This window comes from Podarcis tiliguerta, assembly GCF_965153285.1.
Source record: "Podarcis tiliguerta genome assembly, chromosome: 4".
Lineage (NCBI taxonomy): Eukaryota > Metazoa > Chordata > Lepidosauria > Squamata > Lacertidae > Podarcis > Podarcis tiliguerta.
This window is the reverse complement of record NC_139537.1, coordinates 14,847,958-14,873,253: the sequence shown is the minus strand read 5'-3', so window position 1 is coordinate 14,873,253 and position 25,296 is coordinate 14,847,958. Positions and strand designations below refer to the sequence as shown.

Here is a 25,296-nt window from a genome sequence, read left to right as displayed (position 1 = left end):
CCCCCATTTTTTGTCCCTCTCCCATGCAGAATATTTCCACCACTAATAGGACACAGCACGCACACCCTCCATCATCCTGAGAAAACCCATTAATCCTTATTCCATTCCATTCCATTCTTTGGTAGATTTACAAAAAGAAAAGCACACTCCTTCCTTCCTTCCTTCCTTCCTTCCTTCCTTCCTTCCTTCCTTCCTTGTACAGACACCAATATATACACCATTTATTATTGTTGGAATGTTTTGTAAAATACTGAGTGTGCATCGTAAGAATCCTGTCAGTTAATAATACAGTCATACCTTGGAAGTCGAACGGAATCCATCCCAGAATCCATTCGACTTCCAAAACGTTCAGAAACCAAAGCGCCCTGTCGGACATTCGGCTTCCAAAAAGAGTTCGCAAACTGTTTTGAACAGTCGCTTCCAGGTTTGTGGCGTTCGGGAGCCAAAACCTTCGAGAACTAAGTTGTTCGAAAACCAAAGTACGATTGTAATAATAATAATAATTTTATTATTTGAACCCCACCCATCTGACTGGGTTGCCCCGGCTGCTCTAGATGCTTTGCACTATTAATTGCTATTTATCAAGGGTGAAGAATGCTCACTGCCAATCCTCTCACTGCTCACTGCTCACCGACAGGCCTGAATAACGGGTGGAGTGACCCTTCAGAGCTCCCCCCCTTTTTTTGTCACTAATGAATTCCACTCTGCTAATTGGTTTTACCTGAAGAATTATGTAGGATGTTTTCTCCCTGGGCACGTCGTGTTTCTCCGCCTGCGATTTATATCTTCCTTATTGATGCGGGCGTGAACGAATGAAAATACACCCAGGCCACGGTTATCTTTCACACAACGGCTAATCAATCATCTTGCTTGTTGTTGAACCTGCTTCATTCAACCTGCATGCTGATGATATTGCTTAAGGGGGGCTGATGGTGGGGGGAAAGGAGAATGAGGTAAGGTAAAAGGTAAAGGACCCCTGGACAGATTAAGTCCAGTCAAAGGCAACTATGAGGTTGCAGCACTCATCTCGCTTTCAGGCTGAGGGAGCAGGTGTTTGTCCACAGACAGCTTTCCGGGCCAGCAGGACTATGTGGGATGTAAAGTTGCAGCCAAGTGCAACATTCTGACAGAGGACTAACGGCCTCCATATTCTAACCGGTTGCTGCGACAACCAGTTTGTTGGTTGCTGGTAGTTAAGAAAGATAACTGCTCAGTTGCAGTCTCCTCAGGACCAACTTCCCTCTGGTATAGTTTATTTGCTTGTTATGTAACCTAAGCCTGCCTTCAGGTAAAGGTAAAGGTAAAGGTCAAGTCGTGGCCGACTCTGGGGTTGCGGCACTCATCTCGCTTTATTGGCCGAGGGAGCCGGTGTACAGCTTCCGGGTCATGTGGCCAGCATGACTAAGCCGCTTCTGGCAAACCAGAACAGCGCACAGAAACACCTTTTACCTTCCCGCCGGAGCGGTACCTATTTACCTACTTGCACTTTGATGTGCTTTTGAACTGCTAGGTTGGCAGGAGCAGGGACCAAGCAATGGGAACTCACCCCGTCGTGGGGATTCGAACCGCCAACCTTCTGATTGGCAAGCCCAAGAGGCTCGGTGGTTCAATGAAGTAGAGGGAAGGGGCCAGTTCCTAGTTTACATTGGTGCAACTAGCTCAGTAGTCTAGACTCTGCACAAGGGTTTCAGCCTTACCTGAAGATACCAGGAATTGAAACTAGAACCCTTTTGCATGTAAAGTGTGTGCTCCACCATTGAGATATTGCACCTTCATGTTCTATAGGACCCCCACTATGTTCTAAAGGACCCTTGTTTGCAAAGGACTCTTTGTTGGAGACATCATCTAGTACTGTCTGCCTCTGCTAAATGGCTTCATATCTGTTCTTGTATCCAGTCTTCCTCTCCTCCCACCCTACCATGATTCATTGGACTTATCTCTGTCTGCTTTAAGAAAGCTACCTTGAACGGAGTCAGACATCTGAAGGCAACCCTGTATTGGGAAATTTTTAAACGTCTAATGTTTTACCATTTTTATGTGCCGTAAGCCACCCAGACTGGCTGGGGAAACCCAGCCAGATGGGTGGGGTATAAATAATAAAATTATCATCATCATTGTTATTATCATTGCTCCATCTTTCTCTGTCCTGCCAACATTGATTAGAAGTGGCACTCCAAGATTTCAGGTGGAGAATCTCTCGCAGCCAGGCATTGAATCTGGGGTCTTCTGCATGCATGAAAGTTGCTCCACCACAAACGGCAGCCCTTCCATGTATGTTTCTGCCAGGGATTAAAAGTGCAAACTGGATTTCACTTTGCAGATTGCTTCAGAAAGTGTGAATTAGGTAGGATCACCTTTTAGCCAAATTGATTTTCTCTTTCAACCCTAGTTATCTTCATGAACTTTTCTGCCATCCTTGGGCAGGGGCTGTGTCAACCTGCACCATCCCAATGTTTGCATCTATGCTGCCAAGGCGTGTTTCATCCAGAACACGGAGTAAAGGCATCTCCGATTAAGGCCTCCTTGCATGGTTCCGTTTTGCCTGAAATCCTATTCAGTCTTTCCACAGAAAGTTTTTTCTTCTTCTCTCTTTCTCTGTTCTGTTCATAAATTTAATTCCCAGCCCTGGGATTTTTGTCTTGCTTTTTTTTTTAGTTCTGATGAGAGTGAACAGCTGGCTTGTACTGTGGATTTTGTTGACAGCGTTCAGTTGTTACTCTGGTTTTTTTTGCTCAGACGGAGCCTGCGTCGCTTTGTCTGGCTACTGTCTGACATGTCAGCTTACACACTGCTTCAGCCCCCAGCTGTTCCCTCCTTTCATGCTATGGATCGCACTTTGCATTAGATTTAAACGTGCCTTCAGAAAATAGTAATAATAAAAATGTCGGCAGAGCTGATCAGTTGCCACAGCAACCTGTAAAATGGGAGAAATCTGATCCTGGAGCAGCCAAGAACTTTGTTGGAAAGGATTTCTGCATATGTGTTTGAGGGCACACTTATCGGCCCATCTTGAAAGTGATCATAATGGCAGCTGAAGAGGCACTGCTTTGAACACTGAAAATGCAATGAAAACCTTGATTTACTTAAGGGAAAAACAGGACTTCAAAACCCCGTTAAACTTTTGATGTGTGTTACAAAGACTTTGGGAAGTGTCTCAACATAACATTTTGCCTCCAAGGATGCCGGGACAAATGACAGTAAAAGAAAGAATAGATAATTCTGTTGTTTTTTACTTCTGTTCACACATACGCTATTTTCCCTTGCTGTTGTTTAGTTGTTCAATCGTCTCCGACTCTTCATGACCCCCTCGACCAGAGCACGCCAGGCACTTCTGTCTTCCACCTCCTCCCGCAGTTTGGTCAAACTCATGCTGGTCGCTTTGAGAACACTGTCCTTGTCCTCTGTCGTCCCCTTCTCCTTGTGTCCTCCATCTTTCCCAACATCAGGGTCTTTTCCAGGGAGTCTTCTCTTCTCATGAGGTGGCCAAAGTCTTGGAGCCTCAGCTTCAGGATCTGTCCTTCCAGTGAGCACTCAGGGCTGATTTCCTTCAGAACGGATCGGTTTTATATTCTTGCAGTCCATGGGACTCTCAAGAGTTTCCTCCAGCACCATAATTCAAAAGCATCAATTATTCGGCAATCAGCCTTCTTTATGGTCCAGCTCTCACTTCCATACATCACTACTGGGAAAACCATAGCTTTAACTACACGGACCTTTGTTGGCAAGGTGATGTCTCTGCTTTGTCATTGCTATTTTTCCTTAACTGAGACCAGTTCATACTTTGCACAGTGTCTGATTGTGCAAACAACTTCACCCATATATTTTCTTCAGATTTCCACCATTGATTTTCCAATTTAACTGAGCAGCCTGGAAGCCACCGAAGAAGAAGAAGAAGAAGAAGAAGAAGAAGAAGAAGAAGAAGAAGAGTTTGGATTTGATATCCCGCCTTTCACTCCCTTTAAGGAGTCTCAAAGCGGCTAACATTCTCCTTTCCCTTCCTCCCCCACAACAAACACTCTGTGGAATGTGTCTTCCTTGGACTGCTTGGATGGCAATTACCCTAGGAGAGGCTAATAAGAAATTGGAATCTGAGGGGTTCCTGAATGCCCTGTGGTGGTTTCTGGTTAGCATGGCAGGCACCCCAGCCAATACCCTCATCTCACTATGGAATGGTGAGATGAGAAGAGCTATCAGTGTGGATCGTCCTGAGACCCTCTCCAGCTCTATGGAGTTCAGCTGTCTCATTGATTTCCAGGAGAGTTTCAAGCGATGAAGCTGGACAAGAGCTTGAGTTGAAGCTGGAAGCTGGAGCAAGATTGTTTTCTTCTGCCCCAAAGGGTGGAACCTGAATCCACAGCTTCAGGTTACAAGAAAGGAGATTCCAAGTAAACATCAGGAAGACCTTTCTGATGCTGAAAGTTGTTTGACAGTGAAATGGTCTCCTTTGGGAGGTGGTGGGCTCTCCATCCTTGGAGGTTTTAAAGCAGAGGCTGGATGACCATCTGTCATGGATGCTATAAGGTGGGAGGTGGGGTGGGGTTGGACTTGATGACCCTTGGGGTCCCTTCCAACTCTACAATTCTGTGATTATCAATCGGGGGACTCTGGATCTCAGAAGTAGGTAAGCAACCTATTCTGGAAGGGGTTGTTCTTCCTGTCAATGACCAGGTATGTAGTCTGGGGTACTCCTTGATTCAACTTTGACATTGGACACTTAAGTTGCCTCAATGATCTGGAGTGCATATTTCCACTCCATGCCCAAGTGAGCTCCCAATTAGACTACTATGATGTGCTCTGCATGGGGCTGCTCCTGTATATATATTGCTGCTGGTGCAAAATGCAGCCAACAGAGTTTTGACTCATCAAGGCAATGTGAGATCATATAGCACTATAGTCCTTAAAGATCTGCAGTTCAAGGTGCTGGATTTGAGGTATAAAGTCCTAAACACCTTGGGACCCAGCTACTGTCCTGTCCTGAGCATGGTTTCAGATTCCACCACCAAGTAAAATCCAGGCTACTCATGGTTCCCATACCCCTAAGTTAATATCAGAAAGGACCAGAAAGGATTGTTCAATGCTTGGCCCTTATTTAAAGCATCATTGAGAAGTTGTGAGGGGATACATAAGTTCTTGACAGTGATGAGTCCTTCACACCACCAAGCTTTTAGCATTCAGCGCATGATGAACCAGCATGCATTTATTGACTGGAAGACAATTATCAAAATGAGCTAAGCGATTTTACACAAAGTACAGAGAAAGCAATCTTCAAGGTTCTTTTTTTTAAAAAATGGAGCCATTTAATGCTCAGCAATGTGTCTTTGTTTTGCACTTAAATCCCCACTAAAGCTCCTAGTTACAAAAGTTAAATCATGAGATTTCCCCTCCCCCAACTAATGATTTCACCATTTTTTAATGGGAGAACAGGGCTGTTATACGTGTCCTCATTTTCACCTGTGAAATGGGTGCAGGCCAGGAGGCAAGGCAGAATTAGCTGGGTTTGGAAACAAGAAGACAAAGGGCAGGATTCCCCTACTGAGCTCTGTTAAGGGCTGCCTTATACTGCATATACCGTTTGCTTTCTGAGCAAGATATATAAGTCTTTACTGAATATCCACTTATTAGGGTTTTCGCCTTGTTTTAAATGCATGTGTTTTTTTGTGTGCGTTTTCAACTTTTTAATTATTGTTAGGTGTAAATCACCTTCACATGGTGGTTTGGAAGGTGATTAATAAATTACTTGTATAATAATAAAATAATAATAATAATAATAATAATAATAATAATAATAATAATAATTTCAGTACTGTCTACACCAGGTATCTTCAACCTTTTAGACCCACAACCCACTTTTAACCCAAACATTTGGGGACTGATTTCTTAATCTTGCCTGGTGGTAGTGCTTGGATTAAGTCATAACCCCCGCGGGAGCGGGTGGCGATGTGGTCTAAACCACGGAGCCTCTTGGGCTTGCCTATCGGAAGGTTGGCAGTTTGAGTCTGCCCGACGGGGTGAGCTCCCATTGCTCTGTCCCAGCTCCTGCCAACCTAGCAGTTCGAAAGCATACCAGTATGAGTAGATAAATAGGCATCTCTCTGGCGGGAATGTAAATGGTGTTTCTGTGTGCTCTGGCACTCGGCAAGATGCTCTGCCATTGAGTAATGGGCCTTCCCCAAAAACGGACTGAATTTTTTTTCTTCTCCATCTCTAAACACCCCAAATCTGTTTGTTAAGCACACAGCATCAAGCCTTGAGGCATGTGACCTGACAGAGCATTGGTGCAATGTGTTCCCACCACAACCCCAGAGGGCTGATTTTTCAAACTCATCTTCTCCACCCCAAAGTTTTCATTGAAAGATTCTCCTCCAAACCAAGAAGCCATTAGCAGAGGTTATCACATTTTACTGAGCAGACTACCGGCAAGGCAGTCTTATCCCGAATGCGCATTTCCTATAGACACTCAAATAATACACAACACCAATTAGCATTAATGAGAGCTTAAATCACCCCATGCTGAGATACGAATATATATAATAAGCACTGTGAGCTCGAGGAGGAAAATGTGTTGAGGTAAATCTAAATGAGGAAATGGTAATGCAGAAGCAGAAATGGTGGTATTTGTAGACCTGGATAACAAACCACAGAGAGGGAAGCAAAAGGCTTCAAGCCAGGGCTGGATCCAGGTTTGAGGGAACCCATGGCAAAGGGCCCTCCAGCAGGACCTGCCTACATCAGAGGGTCTCCTGTCAGGAGAAGGGTTGCAGCTTAGTGGCAGAGCATGTGCTTTGCATGCAGAAGGTCCCAGGTTTGATTCCCAGCATCTCCAAGTTGGACTGGGAATGTGTCGGGTCTGAAATCCTGGAGAGCCAGCACCCGTCAGTGTACAAAATACTGAGCTAAATGGACCATTGAAGCACTATAGCCAGCACCAGGTAGATAGGTGGCAGGGGTTGCCATTTTAATTTCCCACAATGCACTTCATGTAGGCGCTGTGAAGCCCTGAGCTGGCCCAACCAGTGCAGGTCAGAGAACATGAAAAAGCATTGCTAGGTGGCTCCAGATCAGGCCTTTTCTGGTGGGCACTGCCAGGGTGCAAATATCTCACATACAAGAGGTTATCTCGGGCTTTACTGATCTGGCACCCTCCAGATATTTGGACTACCAATATTTTGCCCACCCAACCCTACAGCACTCTGCCTCCAACAAAGTTTGAGAAGCCAGGCATCACACAGCAGCATGGAAATGGACCAAAGGACTTCTGAAAACATTCCTCCTGTCTTTGGAAAGGTTTTACTCCTCTCACAGAGCTAAAATGCCCAGAGTGGTTCAACAATCAGTTCCTCTTTCCTTTTTTTTTTTTTTGTAACTAATTTTTATTCAATTTTCCCAATATAAAATTTATACAATTCATACATCTTTTTTTTATATCCATTCTCTTTTTTGACTTCCCTCAACTTGGCTGATACTCCTTCCCTTCTTAATTTCTTACACATTTCTAAAACCTTACTTCTAATATTTTTATAAATTAAATCTTATTTTACTCATATTCTAACGTTTCTTGTTACAGAGCTTCATTAAAGCTTACAAGCGTTATTTGATTTTCACTTAGTTTGTGCATATACTCTGTAAACTTTTCCCAATCTTCTATAAATCTCTGATCTCGTCGATTTCGGATCCTTCCCGTCAGTCTATCAAGTTCTGCATAGTCCGTCATCTTCATTCTCCATTCTTCTAACGTAGGTAGCTCCTCTTGCTTCCATTTCTGAGCCATTAGTATTCTTGCTGCAGTTACTGCATATAAAAATAGCTTCCTTTCTTTCTTGTTTATCTCATTCCCTGTAATACCAAGTAAAAACGCTTCTGGTTTCTTAACAAAAGTGTACTTAAAACATTTTCTTCAATTCATTATATATCATTTCCCAAAAGCTTTTTACTTTCTTACATTCCCACCACATATGACAGAATGTACCCTCTTTTTCTTTACATTTCCAACATTTGTTACATCCTTTATACATCCTTGCTAACTTCACTGGCAATCAGTCCCTCTTTCCGGGGAACATTGTAGCTCCCTGAAGGGGAATTGGGGATCCCCTATTTAATCTCAGAAGCCTTAACAAACTACCGTCCCCATGTTTCCATACACTCCAAGTGTCCTGATTTTCCAAGGACAGTCCTGGTATTGTAGAAGCCGTCTCGGTTTCTGATCTGATTCTGGAATGCCCTACCTTCTCATTTTTCCTCGCCGCCATGTCTCAGAGACCAATTAAAAGCATGCATAGTGGCAGAGGAACCCTCTCTGGCACCCAGGGCGGGATGCTGAGGGGAGGGGCGAACTGCCCAGTGGCGCATGCATGACATCCGTACGGACTGTGCAAGCTATGGACTGCGTACATGTGGCATCCCATACGGACTGTGCATGCACGGCAGCCTTGAGGTCGCCGTGTGAGAGGCAGCCAGTATGGACCCCTGTATGAACGGCGCATGCGTGTGGCAGCCCATAGGGATGCTGCGTGAGCAGAGCCCATGCTAACTTTGCATGCGTCCTTGGCCGCTCTATAGCTGGGGGCAGGCAGCGGGCCATCTTGCACTCCCCCCCCCCCGAGTGGTGCTCAGGGCAGACCGCCCCCTCCGCCCCCCTTCGTAAGCCCCTGAATGCGTGTGTAGGTGCAAAAAAAGGAGGCCCATTTATACTGGAAATAAAATACCTGCACCGAATGAAGGAAATGGTGAAACTGGCATGCACAGCCCTTCCTATAATTTTGAAGAAAAGGGTCACCAATCCTCTTTAAATCTTTCACTGTAATGCTTCAGCAGCCAGCCATTTCGTAGGAAACATGGGGGAGTTTTTATTCCTTTATTGTACATGGAGACTTACACTGTCTGCTCAGAAGGCAGTCCCACTGTATTAAATGGAGCTTACTCGCAGGTAACTGGGTAAAGACTGGGAGGCCTTACACTGCAATCTCAAGCATTTTTACTAAGAACTAAGTCTCACTCAGTTCGACAGGATTTACTCTCTGGTATGTTCTTGATGCGAGTGGCGCTGTGGGTTAAACCACAGAGCCTAGGACTTTGGACCAGAAGGTCGGCGGTTCGAATCCCTGCGACGGGGTGAGCTCCCATTGCTCAGTCCCTGCTCCTGCCAACCTAGCAGTTCGAAAGCACATCAAAATACAAGTAGATAAATAGGTACCGCTCCGGTGGGAAGGTAAATGGCGTTTCCGTACGCTGCTCTGGTTCGCCAGAAGCGGCTTAGTCATGCTGGCCACATGACCCGGAAACTGTATGCCAGCTCCCTCGGCCAATAAAGCGAGATGAGCACCGCAACCCCAGAGTCGGCCACGACTTGTCCTAACGGTCAGGGGTCCCTTTACCTTTTATGTTCTTAATCACTCAAAATTTCCATCAACATCATCATCATCATCAGTGCCAACCTGAATAAAATATTGGGGGGGGGGGCAGGTAATTCCTGCCCCACAGAATCAATCACATGATACAGTGCACATACACTATTTGAATGGCAATGGCCATCAACTTTTTTGGGGGGCCCAGTTCCCTCAAATATTTTATTGGGGGGCAAAGCTCCCTAGGCCCCTAGAAGTTGGCTCCTATGATGATGATTATTCCCACCCATCTTTATCCCTGACAGGGACTCAAGGCAGCTTGCTGCTAAGATCTTATTTCCTCCCATTGATCTGTGGAAGGTGCTACAGATATTTTATTGACGACAATTCTGTGTGGTCAGTTTGGCAGAAAGGTTGTCATTGGCTCCAGTGACCGATGTATGTGTGTCTATGGTGTCAATGTGTGCGGGAGGTCAAACTCAGGGGAAGCTTTCTGGTGTAGGTCAGGATGTCCCTGTTATTACCTGAGGAATGTTGGAGGGCGTGGGCTTCTTGTTTTGCAAGAGGTGGAAGGCACGACTTTCAAAATGGTTTAGAGGGGCTTTAAATGTATGTTGTGGGTGCGACCCTGAACTCTCTCCTGACACGTACGTTTGTAAGGAGGGACATTTACAGCAAAGCAGGTACAGCCCAGACGTAGGCTTATCTCCTCAGTGAAAACTAGGTCAAAAGAAAACTTAAAAGCGACTGTTCGGAGGAGAGAGAGAGGAATATATTTGTGTGTGGCTTATGTGTGTGCGTCTCCAATAGAGGCAATTAGTTTAGTGGGCTGTAAAACAACAATCATTTGGGATGGATTTCTTTTCATATCACAATTTTCATCCACTGGTTTATTTTCATAGCCACTCTGATATCTTAACATCGTTCCCCCCCCCCCCACTAGAGTCATTGCCAAACATTTGAAAATGTTATAGAGAAAGGCAAAAATGCTTGGTGCGTCACACACACAAATGTACACACGCATACTCAACACCTTTTCCAGCCCTCCGGCTAATATATTTCCAAATGTTAATGGTGCTTTTTACAATTGTATGAGGTTCGGGAAGGAAGAAACACATTGTCTCATGAGAGGGATAAGATCGGGATCTTTTTTTAAAATACTAGAGCTGAGCAGACATTTTTCAAAAGACGCTTTTTCTGGGATCATTTCTTTTTTTTTCTTCCTGCCCCCTCCCTAGAAAAAGAAATATAGGAATACAGGAAGAAGGGGTGAATTTAGGGCAGTGCAACCGGTTCCTCCTCATTGTGTGCAGAGCCTAGGGGGCGCTGCAGGGCGCTGCAAATACGATGTAGTGATTTGAGCAGAACAGAAGGTGAGAGGCAAGGGGTGCCCCGAATTTTGGCCTTGCATAGGGTGCTGGTGAAATTTGAAAGACCAAAGTCTGCCCCTTCAGAAAGGTGTCTAGTACCAACTCAGCCATTGGTCTATCTAGCTCAGTTTTGTCCACACTGACTGACAGTGGCTATCCAGGGTTTCAGGCAAGGGAATATTCCCAGCCCTACCTGGAAATGCCTGGGATTGAACCTGGGATTGAACCTGCGGCCCCTGAGCTATGAACCTTCCCTACATCGGTCCAATATACCCGAAGGAGCGTCTCCACCCCCTTCGTTCTACCCAGACACTGAGGTCCAGTGCCGAGGGCCTTCTGGCGGTTCCCTCACTGCGAGAAGCCAAGTTACAGGGAACCAGGTAGAGGGCCTTCTCAGTAGTGGCACCAGCCCTGTGGAAGGCCCTCCCATTAGATGTCAAAGAGAAAAACAACTACCAGACCTTTAGAAGACATCTGAAGGCAGCCCTGTTTAGGGAAGCTTTTACTGTTTGATGGAGTCCTGTATTTTAGTATTTTGTTGGAAGCCGCCCAGAGTGGATGGGGAAGCCCAGCCAGATGGGCGGGGTATAAATTTTATTATTATTATTATTATTATTATTATTATTATTATTATTACTACAGTGGTACCTCGGGTTAAGTACTTAATTCCTTCTGGAGGTCCTTTCTTAACCTGAAACTGCTCTTAACCTGAAGCACCACTTTAGGAGCACGATTTCTGTTCTCATCCTGAAGCAAAGTTCTTAACCTGAACACTATTTCTGCGTTAGCGGAGTCTGTAACCTGAAGCATATGTAACCTGAGGTACCACTGTATTATTATTGCATTTCCCCTGAATATTCACCATTTCTTTTTCCTTTGGCATGGTTTAACCATCAATCCTTCTTCCCAGGCAAACTCTGGGAATCGCAGTCCTGAGTGGGGACCAGGGGTCTCCTAACAGCGCTCAACACCCTTAACAAACTGCAGCTCTCAGGATTCTTGGGTGGTGGTGGGGGGAAGACTTCGGCCAGGGGCGTAGGAAGGGGGGCGGGGGGTGCCCCAAGTATCACCATGGAGGGGGGTGACAAATTATCAAGGAACAATTACTGCCCTACTAGGGCAGTTCATGAAAAACTTTTTTTTAAAAAAATGCCTGTTTCAAAGGTCTTATTGTCATGGTCCGGTCTATGGGTGATCGAAGTCCCTGCTGATGAGGTTGGGACTGGGGGCAAGATGGTGGGGTGGGAGCAGGAATGGGAGTCCAGAAGCCAGGAATCGGGAAGCCAAGAGTCCGAGGGTCAGGAAGCAAGGAGTCATGAAGTCAAGGGTCCGAGGGTCGAGAAGCAAGGAGTCAAGAAGCCTAGGTCCGAGGATCAGGAAGCAAGAAGCCAAACACAACAAGGCAGGAAACGTGATGTTGTGGCAAAGAGCCAAAGGGAAATGCTGGCCTTATAACCCTTCCTGGTTCTTGCCACCAGGTTACCAAGCGGCCTCACCTGTGCGGCCGCATCTTGCCTCTCCAGAACAAACTTAGGAAGGCCCCAGTCCTGCGAAGCCCTACTGGTCACAGGGCCTGGCTCCTGCACGCACTCCTGACACTTACACCACTAGGGATTATATAGTTATATATGAAATTTCATGCATACAAGTTAATATCTTGACCCTCCTCCACGAAAATAGCTGTTTACTTGGCCGTATTCCTATGTCGTGAAGGGTGAAATTTCAATTCAGTGGAGCAGGGTCAAGATATATGCATAATATCTGTACTTACTGTGACAGCACCTGCATTTTGGAACTCCCCACCTATTGCAACAAAGCGCGTGCCTTTGCTAGACTCTTTTCGGGCAGCTGCTCAAAGCATTCTTCTTTCGGCAAGCATTCTTAGATGCTTAGGAAGCTGAAGTAATTTCAATCTTAATATTTTAGCTTTTGTATGTTTTAAAGTAGGATTGTTATTTTTTCTTGATTTTACTGCTGTGGTTTTTTTGTTTTTTGTTTTGGTGAACCACTTTGCAGGTTTTAAAAAATAAATTTTATTAAATAAATAAACAATAAATATAAATAAAATAGCACAAGCCAAAACACAAGCCATCCTGTAGATTTAAGTATCTGTCCACAGCCGCCTACTTGTTATCAGAGGCCCAGAATCCACATCCCTTTGTAAGAAAATATGAAATAACTTAAAATCCATTTTTGCAGGCAAAAGAAATCACTGTGGGGGGAGGTGACAAAGAAATTTTCCGCACTGGGTACCACCTGCCTCTGGCCTTGGCTGCATTAAAGTGGTATGATACTGCTTCAAATGTCTAATGCAGATGGGATGTTGGATGGTGTGAAAGTTTGGTGTTTGTACCTGCCCAAAGCAGAAGAAGAAGAAGAAGAAGAAGAAGAAGAAGAAGAAGAGGAGGAGGAGGAGGGGGAGGAGGGGGAAGAAGAAAGGGTGTGGTGAGGAAGAGAAAAGCCACACTGGCTATAATTTACTTCATTTGGGTCTTTTCTCAGGGCTTCCTCTTTTGCTACAAACATTGAGCCGGCTGACAGAACATCGCTAAATAGGAGGCGGCTTCTGCTGATGGATGCTATGGCAGAATCGCCGCATGTTTATCTACTTAACGGCCCCGCAGAGTTGCCAAGTTCTACATCGTGCACTGATCTTGCTGCGAGGCAGAATTTATACCTCCCCATTTGGACAGTCCTAATTTTTTCCTTCTGCCAAGAGGAAGACAGCGTATTCACAAAGGCGAGAAAGAGAATTCCTGCTAAAAATGGAATACTCTTGGATGTGTATGTTTCCCCCGCCTGCTCTTTACTTCTCCGGTATCAGACATGAGTTTTGGAAGTCATTTGGAACCGTAACAGGAGCATAATGGGCCTTGCCTTAAGTGCATTTTTTTGTGTGTGCTATGAAATCTGATGGCTTCTCCTTCTTCTCTGTCCCTATAAGTTCCCAAGGCAGCTACCCAAAATGGAAGAAAAGGGATTCTGCAGTGGTCTACGCTGTGCAGCAGGGATTGGGAACCTGTGGCCCTCCAGATGTTGTGGTCCATTGGATTGCTTGCCTGCCTTTCATCCAAATTTTCCAGGGAGGGTTGCAACAATATAAAAATGGAAGATTAAAACCAGCTCAACAATGCTTTGGTTGAGATTCCTGCATTGCAGGGGGTTGGAACGTTAACAACTTAGGACCATCAGGTACCCTCTCATCTGCTTTGATCTGTGAAATTGGATCTATTACAGAAGAAGAAGAGTTTGGATTTGATATCCCGCTTTATCACTACCCAAAGGAGTCTCAAAGCGGCTCACAATCTCCTTTCCCTTCCTACCCCACAACAAACACTCTGTGAGGTGAGTGGGGCTGAGAGACTTCAAAGAAGTGTGACTAGCCCAAGGTCACCCAGCAGCTGCAGGTGGAGGAGCGGGGAAGCGAACCCGGTTCCCCAGATTACGAGTCTACCGCTCTTAACCACTACACCACACTGGCTCTCAATAGGTGCCACATAATACCCATTCCACATTTGTAATAACTCAGTCATTTAATATGGCAGTGGTTACACTTTGGAATTCCCTGCTTATGGAGATCAAGCAGGCATGGCCACTGTACTCTTTTCGGTACTGGTTAAAAACATTATTGTTTAGACCTGCCTACCCACGCCCTAAGAGAGTTGAGGTCATATTGATCTGTATTCGTATTTTACAGTATTTTAAAGACTTCGCTTCCTGTCTTGCCAAAGGCTTATGCGTGAGGTACTTTCTAGAGGGCTTTTCACTGCTGCTTAAATTATTTTACTTCCATGGAACAGAGGGGAGAAACAGGGTGTTGCTGAGCCCAATTTCTCTGCATGTGGGGAAAGACTATAACAGGGATCAGCAAACTTTTTCAGCAGGGGGCCGGTCCACTGTCCCTCAGACCATGTGGTGGGCCGGACTATATTTTGAAAAAAATATATGTATGAATTCCTATGCCCCACAAATAACCCAGAGATGCATTTTAAATAAAAGCACACATTCTACTCATGTAAAAACACCAGGCAGGCCCCACAAATAACCCAGAGATGCATTTTAAATAAAAAGGTACATTCTATTCATGAAAAAACGCGCTGATTCCTGGGCTGTCTGTGGGCTGGATTTAGAAGGCGATTGGGCCAGATCTGGCCCCTGAGCCTTAGTTTGCCTATTAGTGGACTATAACATATGTATGAGAGCCAGTGTGGTGTAGTGGTTAAGAGCGGTAGTCTCGTAATCTGGGGAACCGGGTTCGCGTCTCCGCTCCTCCACATGCAGCTGCTGGGTGACCTTGGGCCAGTCTCACTTCTCTGAAGTCTCTCAGCCCCACTCACCCCACAGAGTGTTTGTTGTGGGGGAGGAAGGGAAAGGAGAATGTTGGCCCCTTTGAGACTCCTTCGGGTAGTGATAAAGCGGGATATCAAATCCAAACTCTTCTTCCTCTTCTATGTAATAGTTCAGTTGGCTAGAGCATGGTGCTGATAGCACCAAGGTTGCAGGTTCGATCCTGCTTTGCAGGGGATTCAACTAGAATATCCTTCCTCTGATTCTATGAAGCATATGTGTGCATATTTCAACAATTCCTTTTTTTTTAGGCTGTTTTAACTTCTACCAATAATTATAATGTATATTTTATGCAAACTGTTTAATGGTTTTATGATTAAACAGTACACATCCCACTGCCGCTTTTTTATTTGAAAAAATCTTATTTACACACTTCTTAACATCCTTATAGATGTTGTTGGAACTCCAGCCCCCATCAGCCCCAGCCAATATAGCCAGGGGTGAAGGATGATGGGAGATGGAGTACCACAACATCTGGAAGCCCAGAGTTTCTTCCATTCCTGACTTAAGGCATGTGTCTCCTTCAGGAAGGCCATGAATTACAATTATGGTCCAGACATGCATCATCGCCCTTGTTGCAGCCACGGTTCAGATCCACATCCTGCATGTTTTTCAGACACTATTCATAACGACATTTTCGCAACTGCTGCTTAAAACATTCCTGAGGGTTTACGGAAAAATCGCTTTGACTGATTCCTCGAGGGGTATTTCTCTCCCCCTTGAGCGAGCCATGAAAGGGGATGAAGTGACGTGTTCTGCTTTCAGATAAAATCCCTCACGTTTTAAACATTAGGAATCCTTCAACCTCTTTGCTGAGCCTTCACAGAATTCCACACTAGAAACACACACACGTTGTCAGGAAGACTCGACATTCTTGGAGATCGACTTAGAGTGGAATGGTACTTAATTGTGCAATTGCAGTTAGAAGTTGCGAGCAATAATTAACTATAGGCTGTCACAATACACCCCTTGAAATTTCATACTTTTACTACAAACATGCTGTCTACTTCAGCCTTGCAATGCATGCCAGCAGCTGTCTAGGTTGCTAAAGTGTTTTGAAGGTTCCACCCCCCCAGCCCCCCATGACGAGGTGATCGTGTAGATAACCTTGTCTCGGTATTTGTGGTTACATTGTGAAGTTTGTATCGGATAGGTTTTCATGGAAATATTAATAACAGCTTTGTGTTTGACTGCCTAATTAAACCTGCCTCTCTTAAGATGCCATAATTGCACATCCTTTTCCAGCATTTCCACATATCTTGAAAAATAAGCACACTTCCTTGAGGTGAGTGCTTAAGACGAATGTGTAACACACACATACACACACACACAAAATTCACATGTGGTCTGTATTTGAGAACTTTTGATTATCTTACTGGCCACCCAGCCATATGGGTGGGGTAGAATAATAATATTATTAATAATAATAATGTCATTTATTTGTAAAAAATTGATCAATATTAGGCAAATTTGTTTTGCAAAAATGCTTTATATTAGGCAAAAATAAGTACAAATATGTCTACATGAGGAGAAATTTGCAATAAATTTCCTGATGAATTCTCATGAGGATTTTAAAAACAAAATTTGCACACTGATCTGGAAATGTGGAGAATTGAGGTTTGGAAAAAATGAGAAACTGAGAGAAACCGAAACAGATTGATTTACTCATCCTGACGCCAGATGGATTGTGCATGGGTACTTTTATACTACAAACTAGAGTTGTGCTCTGGGATCTGCCTGAATCCTAGATCCTGTACCTAATTTGGGTTGACTCAGAATTCTGCTGGATTGGGTTGAGGCAGCCCTGGATCATTGGGGGGGTCAGACCAGGTCTGCCCTGTGCAATCCAGCGCTGTCTAATGGGGGGAGCGATCTGACAGTGTTGAGGGTGGAGGAGACGACACATAGGCACTGTATATTCCTTATTCCTCGCTTCCAATTAAGTATGTCGTAGGGAGCAGGAGAGGTATAGAATCATAGAATCTTAGAGTTGGAAGGGACCACAAGGGTCATCTAGTCCAACCCCCTGCAATGCAGGAATCTCAGCTAAAGCATCCCCGGCACATCCAACCACTGTTTAAATACCTCCAAGGAAGGAGAGTCCACAACCTCCCACGGAAAACTGTTTCACTGCCAAACAGTTCTTACTGTCAGAAAGCTTTTTCCGTATGTTTAGTTGGAATCTCCTTTCTTGTAACTTGAAGACATTGGTTTGTGTCCTACCCTCCAGAGCAGGAGGAAACAACCTTGTTCCTTCTTCCATGTGAAAGCCCTTGAGATATTTGAAGGTGGCCATCTTATTTCCTCTCAGTCTCCTCTTTTCCAGGCTAAACATACCTAACTTCCTCAACCCTTCCTCCTAAGACTTGGCTTCCAGACCCTTGATCACCTTGGTTGCCCTCCTCTGCACACATTCCAGCTTGTCAACATCCTGTGGGAATGTTCAAGGATGCAGGGGAGGATATATTGTTTGATTATATCCTTTCCAACCTTTGTTAACAAGTTCTACAATTTAGCAGAGTAACATTCCCCATTTTAAACCTGCACAGCGGATGCGTTTGCTCAGGCTCGCTAAGGCCTCTAAAACAAGTTACCTGCTAATTTCCCCTTTAGTCCCTCATAAAAGAAATAGACACGGCACAGTCTTCTATAAAAGTATAAAAAGAGTTTACTCACTCACTCATTCTGTTCACAGATGGATCCCAGAAGGCAGACTTAAGTTACGAAAGTAATATACCTGGAATCTATCCCATAAAGATGTAGTCCCTTTGTCTTCTCTTGATTGGAAGCCAAGAGAGCATCTTAGGCTAAGCAGATGTTGCTTCTTCGACGAATGTAGTCCGAGAGAGAGAGATGGCAGCCTCAGCTGAGGTATTTTGTTACCTGCACAGGTGAGGCCACACCCACCTCTGGTCACATGCAGAGGAAGTCTGTCCCAGCCCAGGAAGAAACAGGAAGTTCTAACTCGCTGGTCCAGACACCCTCTTTTTATGTCCACTCTAGGGATGTTGTACTTGACTGCTCTGTGTTTCACATCCCACACATCCTTCTTAAATTGTGGTGCCCAGAATTCTCCCTCCACTCCTGACTGCATGACTGTGCAAGGTTCCTGAATCAGTTTGGGGTCTGGATCAAAGTCAGGTCAGCCCTGGATCAGGTCAGATTGGACTGCTCGAAAGTGCCAGATCAGGCCCAAATCAGATAGAAGAGGCCACACGGAGCCCTTCTACAAACATGTGTGAAATTATGTGCATATCTTTCCCTCATCTCTCCCTCTTGCACACACATTTGCTATAGTCTTTCCCCACATGCAGAAAAATTGGGTTCAACAACACCCTGTTTCTCCCCTCTGTTCCCATCGTGTGTGTCCCAATCATACCCACTCTGTGTAATTATCAAACATAATCCATGCAAGTAAAAGAATTTAACCAGCAGTGTAAAGCACTCTAGAAAATACGTTGCAAACAAGCCTTTGGCATGACAGGAAACACAGCCTTTATATCTGTAACACTCACGTGAAAATAAAAAAGCAAGTTGATCATTTAGCTACCCTGCCTCTACATTACCTCAAAAATGACGGCTATTCTAAGCATGTCTTTCATAGATATAATCATCTTGTTGGTTTTTTTTTTTTTGCTATGCTTCTGAAAGCAATGCTCGCACGTTCTCCACCTACAACAAAATATCAGACAAAAGGCCTGTCATCTGTGATTGATCTGTTGCCTGGAATCCATGTTGGAACTTTCATATTGGTAATTACTTGTATGGAGGTGCTGGTTTCCTGTGTGGCAAAAGGACAACTCCACACATCCTACCCCATTTGTACCCATCACTCAACTTTTGTTGAAGACTGACCTTTCATTGACTAGGAAACCTAGAATCCCACCAGAAACATTTAAGTCACAACCCTGTTAAGCCAGCAGTGTGTGCCAGAGACTAGCAAGGAAAGAAATCTAATCTGGATAAGATTAGACGTAACGGTCCTTCAGCAATTCTTCCTGTACATCTAGACAGGAACTCACATTCCCCCTATTTTTCATAGTATTCTGGATACATGAACGTCTTTCATCACTGATGTTAATTATCCCCCAAAGAACCGAAGGTCACTTGCTAAGTAGAATGTGTTGACAAAAGGCGCATTAGGTTCTGGTGAAATCCACCTTGGTGGATTCTGTCAATGATGTTCTTTAAATCACAAACAGGCCAAGGTGGTTCCATGCTAATGGCCTTCTTTCATCAATATAGTAGGTTTTCACACTGAATGAGTCCAAGGTTCTTTCTAGATTTTAATATTTGATGAATCATTGCATTTTAATATTCTGCTGGAAGCTGCCCAGAGTGGTTGGGGAAACCCAGCCAGATGGGTGGGATATATTATTATTATTATTATTATTATTATTATTATTATTATTACCTTTAAAATCAACTACAGTTATCATAGCAGCTTTACCTAAAGTAAAAATTAAAATATCTGAGGGATTTTTAAGAGGAAGCATGCTAGTTTTGCTGCTGAAGAAATTCAAGAAGAGTAACAGAAATTCCTATTGATTGGTTGGTTTTTTTAATAGATCCTAAAGCAAAATTCAAAATTTACCTCATTTGTACTGGGACAACCTTTCCCAGCCTTGGATGCTCCAAATGTTTTGGGCTACAAGCAGGGATATTGGATAATTTCAATGGAAACAGAAACAGAAAATGAAATGGCTCATGTTTGTGTATTTTGTCTCATGTCTGGAATGGAAATCAAACCAGTGATATATTAATGTTGAGCTAGAAGAGCCTTTGGTCTGATTCAGTGACGATCTTATGTTCTGATAAGCTAGAAGGAGTATCCGTCAAAATTATAACATAAGAATAATAGGTTTCTGTATTGTGAAGCTTTGCAGCCAGATCAAAACTCACTTTGGGCCACATACAGGCACAGGCACTGTGTTTGAGAAACTATAACAATACAAATTGTTGCACCACAGGCCTGAAATATCTACACTTCTACCGTGTGACTACATCTGATACAAAGAGATATTTGCGCTCAGTTCTGTCTTCAAACACCACTGTCTGATCTGGAAGCCTCTAATCCCTAATAAGTGGAGACCCTCTGGAGGGAAGAAAATACATCTTTGCACCTGCTCAGACCATTTTAATCCATGCTTTAATCCATGCTTACGTCATATGGTCCCAGGGCATATGAACATAGAAGCCCTGGTGAGTCCTGGCAGAAATTAAGCCCTGTCTCACAACTATTCACTGGAAATACATTGCAAGCGCAGGTTCACATCCAGTGGTGTTATTCCATTAGCACAAACCTGTCCCACAAGGCTGGGCCTTGCTCTCAATTCATAGCAACTGGTCACCCAGTGACTGATTTCTGCTTCTGCAAGGTGTTTGGCAACCGCTAGCTTCTTGGCACATAGTGAAATATTTCCTGTAACTTCATTATGTTAGGAGACAGCTGTGGAACTAGCGCTATTACATACCACTCAGCCACCCTGGTTTAAGTGTGGCATCCTGGAATTACAGAAGCTATCCCAGCTTTTGGTCTGGAGCTCTGGTGCAATCCTGCTGACTTGTGCCAGAGCACCATACCAAAAGGCACTCATTTTTTGGTTAGGTACTGTGGTGGGAAACCGCTGGTTTGTGCCAGAGCGGCTGACCGAAAAACAAGCATCTGAATTGGATCACCAGGATGTTGGAGGGTATGCTATTTCTGCTGAATTTCTGCTCCAGTCGTATGGCAGTTTATTCCATTTCTCCTGTGTTTCCCTAACTGTTAATTTCCACAGTATATTTAATCTTTCACATGATGTAAAAGGCACTTCTGAAAAACTAATGGAATATGGAGTATGTTTAGTGCTCGTTTCCATGATATTTGATACCAGAAGAAAGTCTTTTGGCATCCCCCTTAACCGGAAAATCTCACGGGAGTAAAGTGATGAAATTTGGGCTGCAGTATACCGGCCTACAGTTTTCATGGGGGAACAGAAGCATGTGTGTGCAGAAAGGGAGTACAGTGGTACCTCGGGTTACATATGCTTCAGGTTACATATGTTTCAGGTTACAGACTCCGCTAACCCAGAAATAGTACCTCGGGTTAAGAACTTTGCTTCAGGATGAGAACAGAAATCGTGCTCCGGCGGCGCGGCAGCAGTGGGAGGCCCCATTAGCTAAAGTGGTGCTTCAGGTTAAGAACAGTTTCAGGTTAAGTACGGACCTCCAGAACGAATTAAGTGCTTAACCCGAGGTACCACTGTATTGACATTGTTCAATGTCACTCATTGCTATTTCACACCACACCCACTGGTGCGAATGAGATTTCGCTACAGTTCTATAACACAGCAGGTACTGTAGTATGAAAGGAACATTAGCACACAGAAGTGTCAGCGTTATAATCAAGTCCTGGAAACTAAGCCTTATGAGGAACAGTTGAAGGAGCTGGGTATGTTTAGCCTGGAAAAGAGGAGGCTGAGAGGAGATATGACAGCCATCTTCAAATATTTCTCCGGCTGTCACATGTAAGATAGAACAAGGTTGTTTTCTGCTGCTCTGGAGGGTGGGACTCAAGTTACAATGGCTTCAAGTTACAAGAAAGGAGATTCCGACAAAACACCAGGAAAGTACTTTCTGACAGTAAGAGCTGTTCAACAAAGGAATAGCCTCCCTTAGAAGGTGGTGGGCTCTCCTTCCTTAGAGGTTTTTAGGCAAAGGTTAGATGGCCGCCTGTCAGAATTGCATTAGTTGAGATTCCTGAATTGCAGGGGGTTGGAATATATGATCCTTGGTTACCCCTTCCAACTCTATAATTTTATGATAATAAGGAAATCTAACACAAGTTTCACTATGTCTGAATGTACCCCAGTAAGCTAAAAGGTAAAAGGTAAAGGGACCCCTGACCATTAGGTCCAGTCATGGCCAATTCTGGGGTTGCGGCGCTCATCTTGCTTTATTGGCCGAGGGAGCCGGCGTTTGTCTGCAGACTGCTTCCGGGTCATGTGGCCAGCATGACTAAGCCTCTTCTGGTGAACCAGAGCAGTGCACGGAAATGCCGTTTACCTTCCCGCTGGAGCGGTACCTATTTATCTACTTGCCCTTTGACGTGCTTTTGAACTGTTAGGTTGGCAGGAGCTGGGACCGAGCAACGGGCGCTCACCCCGTCACAGGGATTTGAACCGCCGACCTTCTGATCAGCAAGTCCTAGGCTCTGTGGTTTAACCCACAGCGCCACCCGCGTCCCCATAGTAAGCTAGCAGTTGTGAAAAAACTAGGACAAACACAAACCCCTAGCAGAGCAGTGCAAACCCTAATACTTTTTTGTGCTAACACTGTGTAGGATATCGCCCATAATCTTGTGCTGAGCTGCTGTTCTGTGAGGTCAAAATCTGCCTCAGAATGTGCCAGCAACATATTCACATTATTATTCCTGCTATTTCCCCAGCCGTTTACAGCGTGCCAATAAAAATCTGCCATTAGGGTTCAAAAAGTTTAAAGCATGGCAAAGATGGTGTCAGCGATGCCTAGGTTTTTGTGTTTCAGAACGGGTCAAGAATCACATTTGGGGTTTTGTTTAGAGCTCCTTCTTTGTGCCTGTTGTTTAAGTTCTCAGTCTGACTTTTATTGAAATCAATGAAAAACTATCGATTTTGACGCAGAAGATGAAATCTAGATGTAGAGAAAGGAAAGAAAGCCACAGAGCTGGGGGTTTTCATTTCCCCCTCTTATCCAGTAACATAAAACAAGCATTGTTTTATATGCTTAGCAATGTTTTCTGAGTAATAATCTGGTTTCACCCTGCTGGGTTAATTCAGAGGTCCACATAGTGCAGGAAACTCGTTTTCAGCCAAGACCAACCAGACAGATGCCACCAAGAAGCTCACCAGCAGGATAGGAAGAAAGTAGTCATACACTATTTCCCCCAGCATCTGGTATGCAGAAGGATTTTGCATATGTACATGGAGATTCCATTTAGTTTCTGTTAGGGACAGGCAGTTCTGTCAATTTCACTTTCTCTGTTTCCAATCTCAAATCCATTTCTCTACATTTCCACTTCAACTTTGCAAAAGAACAAAGAGGGAAATTAAACAAAAGTCCCCATGGAGATCCATCAGCATTTTGGTGCAAATTTCTCTTAATATCCACATCTGTAGGCAATTTTGCCTAATAGACACATTTTTGCAAAACACTTTTTCCTGGGACAGTGCATTTTTTTTAAAAAAAACTTCTTATTTTCACCTTGTCTCATGGCTGGGAGAACTACATAACAAAATTCACAGAAATGCACATTTCAAAGGACTGGTTGGTGTTTAGGGTCACATCTTGTTTTGGAGAGTGTGAGTTAGGTTGTTGTTGTTGTTTAGTTGTTTAGTCGTGTCCGACTCTTCGTGACCCCCTGGACCAGAGCACGCCAGGCACTCCTGTCTTCCACTGCCTCCTGCAGTTTGGTATGTTGCTCCTTAAATGGGAACTGCATCAAATTTCTCCTCCACTCCTAGTTATAACGACTGTGAATAGCAGTTCACAGTGCTAGAAGGCACCTAAAAGCTCTTGTAGTCCAACCCGCTTGCAATCCTTTCTCTAATTCAAAATTCCCTGATTCTCAGAGCAGGGGAAGGAGTAAATTACCTAAAGATAGGAATATGATTTGTATTTACTTTTCTAAGAGGGGTAACCTGCAACAAATTTGAGGAAATTATTCTGAATCAAATTAACCTAATTCAAATGTGCTTGCTTAAACACACACACACAGCATAGTTTATATTCCACTAATTCAATCCCTCTCTTCTGTTCCCAATTATGGAAGCTGTTAAATTAAAGAAGTTAGAAATCAAACGATGTACTGTAAAGGCGCTGGAGTCGGCAGACTGCTACTTTAAAGAGGTTTTAGAATCCAGGGTATTGAGAAATCCTCCTTGCCACCCACTATTTTAGTATTTTTGCTTGCCACCCCAATCTCTGAGTGGTTGAGATCCCAGGGCTTCCAGCGGCTTACTCAAAAATCCATGTTTCCTTTTGGGGATGAAACGCAGCAGAGCTTGTGGCGTCTTTATGATATATGACTTATTCCCACACATATACAACCTGTGCCTGCAATGGAGGGGTTCACAGCATTGACATTCTGAGAGGGTCTTGCTTCTCCCATAACAGCAGATTTGAATTCTAGCAGAAATGTTATGTACTGAGTTGAATAGGATCCAAAATGCAGCAGTCTGATTGGTCCTAGAACAATAGGGTTCAGAATGCAGCAGTCTGATTGGTCCTAGAAGAGTAGGATTCAGAATGCAGCAGTCTGATTCGTCCACAGGAGCCACCCAATCCAGCTCCTGGTGGAAGTGAATCCGCAACCTGATTGGCCTACAGGAGAATCCTGGAATTAGCCTATCACGTGGGGCCCATTGTGTAAATAATGTATATAAAGCAGACATTTTGGGGAAACTTCCATTCCTCCTCACCCCTATGAGCTGAATAAAGAGCATGAAATCCACTCTCGACTCCGAGTATATTTCAAGAAATCAGAGGGGGAATGGAGGCAGGCTTCTTAAAACAAATCAAGAAAATTTTCCAAAAAAAAGTATTTTTCACATTTCCTCACAAGGAAACAACTCTTGATTCATTGAGACAACAATACCAGTCAATGCTCATAAATCCTCAATGTTCCCTCAATAACTGAAATAGGGTGGGCCGAGGATTTATATTAGCAGCATGCAACCTCAGAACTACCATTCCCTTCTGTGTGAGCACATACTTCTCATTATTGCTAATAAGTATTACACGCAACAACCTTAAAACCAGAAGTGGGCATGCTTTGGAGCTAGATTAACACATGGCCATGGAAGCTGTTATGTTCCGCCGGATCAATAAGCCATTATAAACAAAATACCTTCTAGTGACTAGATGGCACAGGGGGTTTGTAAATGGCCTACTGAGACTCCTTAGCCACTAATTGGAATGCAGATGAGATCAATGGTGAGCCAAGATGGCTACCACTTTAGGGCTATACAACATGAGCACAAAACAGGGAGTGTTTTCGTTGTCTTCTACTCCACAGAATAGCTTGTTTTATGACTGGCTATGGGTTCAGTGGTCCCTGCTAGAGAAACAACAGAGAGTTAACTTAGGATGCTCAGGGCAAACGTTACATAACACACATCTCTGTCTGTCGACCATTTTTGGCTACTCACTCATCTAGCTGCCACAATCCTCCCATAGCACTCGTTGCCTGAGGCAGCTTCCCCACTCTGCCTAATGAT

At 44.2% G+C, this 25,296-nt stretch overlaps 1 long non-coding RNA gene across 1 annotated transcript; it reads left to right on the top strand.

Moving 5' to 3' along the window:
- Positions 1-1,133: 1,133 nt before the first annotated feature.
- Positions 1,134-13,598, top strand: LOC310675876. Its single transcript, XR_014510272.1, has 2 exons — positions 1,134-1,245; positions 13,214-13,598. It is a non-coding gene; the product is annotated as an uncharacterized lncRNA (long non-coding RNA).
- Positions 13,599-25,296: the final 11,698 nt, after the last annotated feature.